The following is a 6,993-nucleotide window of genomic DNA, read 5'->3' on the forward strand; positions in this document are numbered from 1 at the left end:
GCAAACCCTTGGCCTTCTCTCAGTGAGCTACATGATGTAGTCACCTGAAATGGTATTCACTTCACAGGTGTGCCTTGTCAGGGTTCATTTGTGGAATTTCTTGCCTTCTTAATGGGGTTGGGACCATCAGTTGTGTTGTGCAGAAGTCAGGTTGGTACACAGCTCACAGCCCTATTTGGCAACTGTTAGAATTCAAATTATGGCAAGAACCAATCAGCTAAGTAAAGAGAAACGACAGTCCATCATTACTTTAAGAACTGAAGGTCAGTCAGTCCAGAAAATTGCAAAAACTTTGAATGTGTCCCCAAGTGCAGTCGCAACAACTCTCAAGCGCTACGACGAAACTGGCACACATGAGGACCATCCCAGGAAAGGAAGACCAAGAGTCACCTCTGCTGCTGTGGATAAGTTCATCCGAGTCACCAGCCTCAGAAATCGCAAGTTAACAGCACCTCAGCACCTTAGAACCCCGATAAATGCCACACAGAGTTCTAGTGGCAGACACATCTCTACATCAACTGTGCAGAGGAGACTGCACGAATCAGGCCTTTATGGTCAAATAGCTGAAACCACTACTAAGGAAAAGAAGAGATTTGTTTGGGCCAAGAAACACAAGGAATGGACATTAGACCAGTGGAAATCTGTGCTTTGGTCTGGTGAGTTCAAATTTGAGATCTTTGGTTCCACCCATCGTGTCTTTGTGCAATGCAGAAAAGGTGAACGGATGGTCTCTACATGCATGGTTCACACCGTGAAGCATGGAGGAGGAGGTGTGATGGTGTGGGGGTGCTTTGCTGGTGACACTGTTGGGGATTTATTCAAAATTGAAGGCACACTGAACCAGCATGGCTACCACAGCATCCTGCAGCGACATGCCATCCCATCCAGTTTGCGTTTTTTTGTGTCATTTATTTTTCAACAGGACAATGGCCCCAAACACACCTCCAGGCTGTGTAAGGGCTATTTGACCCAGAAGGAGAGTGATGGAGTGCTGCGCCAGATGACCTGGCCTCCACAGTCACCTGACCTAAACCCAATGGAGATGGTTTGGGATGAGATGGACCGCAGAGTGAAGGCAAAAGAGCCAACAAGTGCTCAGCATCTCTGGGAACTCCTTCAAGACTGTTGGAAAACCATTTCAGGTGACTACCTCATGAAGCTCATTGAGAGAATGCCAAGAGTGTGCAAAGCAGTAATCAAAGCAAAGGGTGGCTATTTTGAAGAATCTAAAATATAAAACATGTTTTGAGTTATTTCACATTTTTTTTTTGTTTACTACATTATTCCATGTGTTCATTTATAGTTTTGATGCCTTCAGTGAGAATCTACAATGTACATAGTCATGAAAAAAAAGAAAAAAACATTAAATAAGAAGGCGTGTCCATACTTTTGACTGGTAGTGTATATATCCTTAAACATTTTAGCATGAATTTCTTTTAGATATTCAAGGCAAGGCAAGGCAAGGCAAATTTATTTGTAGAGCACAATTCAACACAAGGTGATTCAAAGTGCTTTACAGAGACATTAAAAGCAACAAAACACAATTTAAAACAATAAAAACAGTCAATAAAAAGGGAAATAGAATTGGGAATGATAGCGAAAATAAAATACAGTAACATAAAATAAAAAGGGAAATAGAATTGCGAATGATAGTGAAAATAAAATACAGTAACATAAAATATCAGCAGGCTCAGTACATTGCCTGAGCTATACGGACTTCCCGGTCACCCCCTGCAGGGATGCCGACAGCCCAACCTCTTGATTCCTTAGACTCTGAAATCTCTCCTATTGGAGATTTCAGTCCGGACTCAGTCCTCAGCCCTGGAATCTCTGACATTTGACATCGGAACTTTTCCAGACATCAGAACCTTTTCCCGACATCAGAACTTTTCCTGACATCAGAACTTGCACTGACATCAGAACCCTTTCCCGAAGTCAGAACTTTTCCTGACATTCCTGACATCAGAACCTTTTCCCGACATCAGAACTTTCCCTGACATCAGAACCTTTTCCCAACATCAGAACCTTTTCCCGACATCAGAACCTTTTCCTGACATCAGAACTTTTCATCAGAACTTTTCCTGACATCAGAAGCTTTTCCTGACATCAGAACCTTTTCCGGACATGAGAACCTTTTCCTGACATCAGAACTTTTCCTGACATCAGAACCTTTTCCCGACATCAGAACCTTTTCCCGACATCAGAACTTTTCCTGACATCAGAACTTTTCCTGACATCAGAACCCTTTCCCGAAGTCAGAACTTTTCCTGACATTCCTGACATCAGAACCTTTCCCGACATCAGAAATTTCCCTGACATCAGAACCTTTTCCTGACATCAGAACTTTTCCTGACATCAGAAGCTTTTCCCGACATCAGAACCTTTTCCGGACATCAGAACCTTTTCCTGACATCAGAACTTTTCCTGACATCAGAACCTTTTCCCGACATCAGAACCTTTTCCCAACATCAGAACCTTTTCCCAACATCAGAACCTTTTCCCGACATCAGAACCTTTTCCTGACATCAGAACTTTTCCTGACATCAGAACTTTTCCGGCATCAGAACTTTCCCTGACACTAGACCCATTCTGACATCGCCCGCAGTGACATCAGGTCCTCTCCCAGCATCGGACTATTTGGCAATAATCTGGCATCACTTTAAGTGGAAAGAAAAGAAGTAGAAAAATAAAAGGCAACAGGTAGTCCTTGGAGTGCGAAGGAGGCATAAAACAACAGTGCATAGTTAAAAGGTACAGGCAATACAACAGGTAAGTATTGAATCTAAGAGTACGCTTCATTGAACAGTAGTGTTTTTAGCCCCGATTTAAAGGAGCTAACAGATTGAGCAGACCTCAGATCTACAGGAAGTTTGTTCCACAGGTGAGGAGCATAATAACTGAATGCTGCCTCACCTTGCTTGGTTCTTGTTCTTGGAACACACATCAAACCAGTTCCAGATGACTTTAGGGGTCTCGATGCTTCGTAGGGAACCAGTAGATCAAGCATGTATTTTGGTCCGAGACCATTCAGGGCTTTGTAGACCAGCAGTAAGATTTTAAAATCTATCCTTTGACTCACAGGAAGCCAGTGTAGTGATTTAATGACAGGTGTAATATGGTCCAGTTTCCTGGTGTTTGTAAGGACTCTGGCGGCAGCGTTCTGAATCAGCTGCAGCTGTCTGATTGATTTTTTAAGGCCTGTAAATATGCCATTGCAGTAGTCCAACCTACTAAAAATGAATGCATGAATACTTTTTTCCATGTCTTGTTTAGACAGAGACCCCTTAATTCTAGCAATGTTTTTCAGGTGATAATAGGCAGATTTAGTGATGAACTTTAAATGGCTGTTGAAGTTCAGGTCTGAGTCAATAATAACACCAAGATTTCTTGCTTGATTTGTAGCTGTCAGTGACATAGAGCCAAGGTGAGCGCTGATCTTTGCCCTTTCTTTTTTTGGGCCAAAAATTAATACCTCTGTCTTTTCTGGATTTAGCTGGAGAAAATTCTGGCACATCCAGTCATTGATTTGATGAATGCAGCTACTCAATGAGAGTAAGGGACAGTAGTTATGTGATGACACTGAGATATAGAGTTGTGTGTCATCGGCATATGTATGATAGGAGATGTTGTGATGTTCCATAATCTGGGCTAGGGGTAGCATATAGATGTTGAATAGAAGTGGTCCGAGAATGGACCCTTGAGGAACCCCACATGTGATCGTAGTTCGCTCAGATTTATGGTTACCAATTGACACAAAAAAGTCCCTATCTTGTAAGTAAGATTTGAACCATTGTAGCACAGTGCCGGTGAGTCCCATCCACTTTTCCAGTCTGCTAAGTAGTATATTATGATCAACTGTATCAAATGCAGCACTGAGATCTAGTAGTACCAGGACAGAGGATTTGCATGCATCATTATTCTGATGAATATCATTTAAGACTTTGATAAGTACAGTCTCAGTGCTGTGGTGTGGCCGAAATCCAGACTGAAATGTGTTAAAAAGATTGTCATGAAAGTATGGATTTGCTGGAAGACAACCCTTTCAATGATTTTCCCTAAAAATGGCAGATTTGATATTGGCCTATAGTTACTAATTGTTGTGGCGTCCAGATTTGATTTTTTTTAGAAGAGGTTTTATTACTGCAGTTTTCAAGGCCTGGGGAAACTGGCCTGCTTTAAGAGAAGTATTTATTATCTGCAGTACATCTGGAGCTATGCAGTTAAAAATGGTTTTAAAAAAGTTTGAAGGCAGAATATCAAGGCAGCATGTTGTGGGCTTTAATTTTGAAACTTTCTCTGTTAGAGTTTTGTAATCAAGGAGGCTAAAATGTCCTAGATTAGCCGGAGGACAGGAAGGCACAAGTGTTATCATTCCTGAGCTGGAACTGCACACTGCCTGTCTTATCTGCAATATTTTGTTTGTGAAGAAGGCTGCAAAGTCATTACATGACTTGTTGGACAGTAGTTCAGGAGGGAGTGATGCTGTGGGGTTGGTCAGTCTGTCCACTACAGAAAAAAGTGTGCGGGCATTATTACTGTTTCTATTGCTAATCTCTGAGAAATATGATTGCCTTGCATTCTTCAGTTCCTGATTATAGTTGCGAAGACTCTCTTTATAAATGTCGTAATATACCTGGAGATTGTTTTTTCGCCACCTGCGTTCAGCTTGTCTACATAATCTTTTGTGTTCTTTAACCAGTGTGGCGTTCCTCCAGGGTGCCTTTTTTCTGCCTGACAGAACTTTGGTCTTAATTGGGGCGATAGAATCAATAACAGTCATAACATTGGAACTAAAACTGTTTACAAGGTCATCAACTAGAGCTGAGGGCAAGGTTGGTGATGGTGTAAAACCCTGGGTGAATAATGCACAGGTGTTATCATTTATGTAACGCTTACTGATCACCTCTTCTTCACTTTTCATAGTATTAGCAGGGGTGGTCATTTTAAACGAAACACAGTAATGGTCAGACAAAGCGACATCGTTCACCACAACCTCAGAGATATTAAGACCTTTGGAAATAATTAGATCTAATATGTGTCCTCTGTTATGTGTTGATTCTGTGACATGCTGAGAAAGCCCAAAGTTATCCAGGATATTTAAAAGTTCCTTAGCACACCCATCTGTAAGATTATCAACATGAATGTTAAAATCTCCCACTAAAACAAAACAGTCAAAGTCCATGCACACAATAGACAGCAATTTTGCAAACTCATCAAAAAACCTTGCATTATATTTGGGGGGTCTGTAGATGGTCACAAAAATTGCTCAACAGGGAGTTTTTAACTGAGTGGCAACATATTCAAAGGAGTCAAATTGACCATAAAACATTTGCTTGCACTGGAAGCTGTCCTTGAACAGGGTGGCAACTCCGCCACCTCTCTTGTGTATTCTCGCTTCACAAAAGAAACTAAAATTTGGAGGGGCTGTCTCAATCAAAACTGCTGCACTATTTTCCTGACCTAGCCACGTTTCAGTTAAAAACATAAAATCAAGTTTGTGCTTGTTAATAAGATCGTTGATTATGAACGATTTACCAGCCAGAGACCTGATATTTAAAAGTGCTAATTGTAAAACATTAACTGGCCTAAGTTTAGAGACAGACTGTGACTGACATGAGATACATATCAGATTTGATGAGTTGGCTGTCCTTGATTTTCTGCAATTGTTTTTATTTTTGCCATGCCGCCGGCTGTGTGAAATTGCCAGCATAAGGGGGAAAGCAGCATGGTGACTGTCCTATCTCTTCTTTTCTTGACATTCTTGCTGGGACAAAGACAATCTCTGCAGGCTTCTTGTAATGTGGAGGACAGAATCGCAGGCCGTGACGTCATCATCATGGGAGGCGGTTGTTGTTGTGGGAGCAGTAACTGTCTCTCTGTCTGCTCCCTGTGTGCTGACCTTCCTGCTTATCAGTGCATATAAGTTCTGATAAGACGACTCGATGGTGTGACGTATGTTGGACCCAAGATGTCTGGAGCCAAGGTTGTTTGGATGAATCCCGTCTGGCATGAAGCGGCTTTTTCTGTTCCAAAAAATATTAAAATTGTCAATAAATCCAACCTGTTGCTCGTAACAGGCTGATGACAGCCATGTGCTTAAGCCAAGGAGTCTGCTGAAGGACTTGCAACCTCTGCCGAGTGTTGGGATAGGTCCAGAGATGTAAGACACTCCTGAGTGAAGTTTTTTAAGTGTTTCCAACAAAAACAAAAAGTCTTTCTTTAGGGTCTCAGACCCAGATTTATTCTTGAGGATGTCAAATGAGCCAGCATGACTAACAATCTTCTTAATATGTGGCCGTGTAGACATGATGTCAGGTAGCATAGCTGCCACCTCTCTGACTGATGTGTTATTCACAGTTAGATTTTCAGTCCTGGCCATTTCCACCTGCCTTGTTATAAAATCCCCAAGCAGAATAGTGTCTATCTTCTTAGCTTTGTTTTTGGCAGAATGCTTTCTGGCTCTCGGCCTGGCACTGGCTTGTGACCCACTAACTTTTTTATTGTTCAGTCTCATAGTCTCACCTTTATGAGTTGAGGGACTCTTTTTCCTTCGTCGCTGCTCTGTTTCCATGGTGTGTGCGGGGGGGGGGGACACAGAGCCGTCCACACGGGGGGCCTGCCGGCTGTCAGCCGGGAGGGGGGCTGCCGGCAGAGGAAGACTCCCAGACTGGGGAGACATGGGACGGGCTGCATCATCCTTGAGCTCGTCGGAGTCCGGCGCTTCGAGCTGTGATGACAGAGGCTCAAATCTGTTGGAGGGGCTGAGGTGGGATGAGAGACCAAGTGAAGTCCTTTTTTTGCCCCTTAACACCACCTCCGACCATCGCAGCTTACGACGGGGCGTTGAGCTGCTGGGCTCCGGAGGAGAAGATAGATAGATATACTTTATTGATCCCAACCAGGGAAATTCTGGAAAGGTTGATGCATTGGCCGGGAATCGAACCCGGGCCTCCCGCGTGGCAGGCGAGAATTCTACCACTGAACCACCAATGC

At 42.9% G+C, this 6,993-nt stretch overlaps 1 non-coding gene across 1 annotated transcript; it reads right to left on the bottom strand.

Annotated features, from left to right (window-relative positions):
• Positions 1 to 6,922: 6,922 nt before the first annotated feature.
• trnag-gcc (transfer RNA glycine (anticodon GCC)) lies at positions 6,923 to 6,993 on the bottom strand. The gene has a single exon. It is a non-coding gene; the product is annotated as a tRNA-Gly (tRNA).

This window comes from Myripristis murdjan, chromosome 4 (genome assembly GCF_902150065.1).
Source record: "Myripristis murdjan chromosome 4, fMyrMur1.1, whole genome shotgun sequence".
Taxonomy (NCBI): domain Eukaryota; kingdom Metazoa; phylum Chordata; class Actinopteri; order Holocentriformes; family Holocentridae; genus Myripristis; species Myripristis murdjan.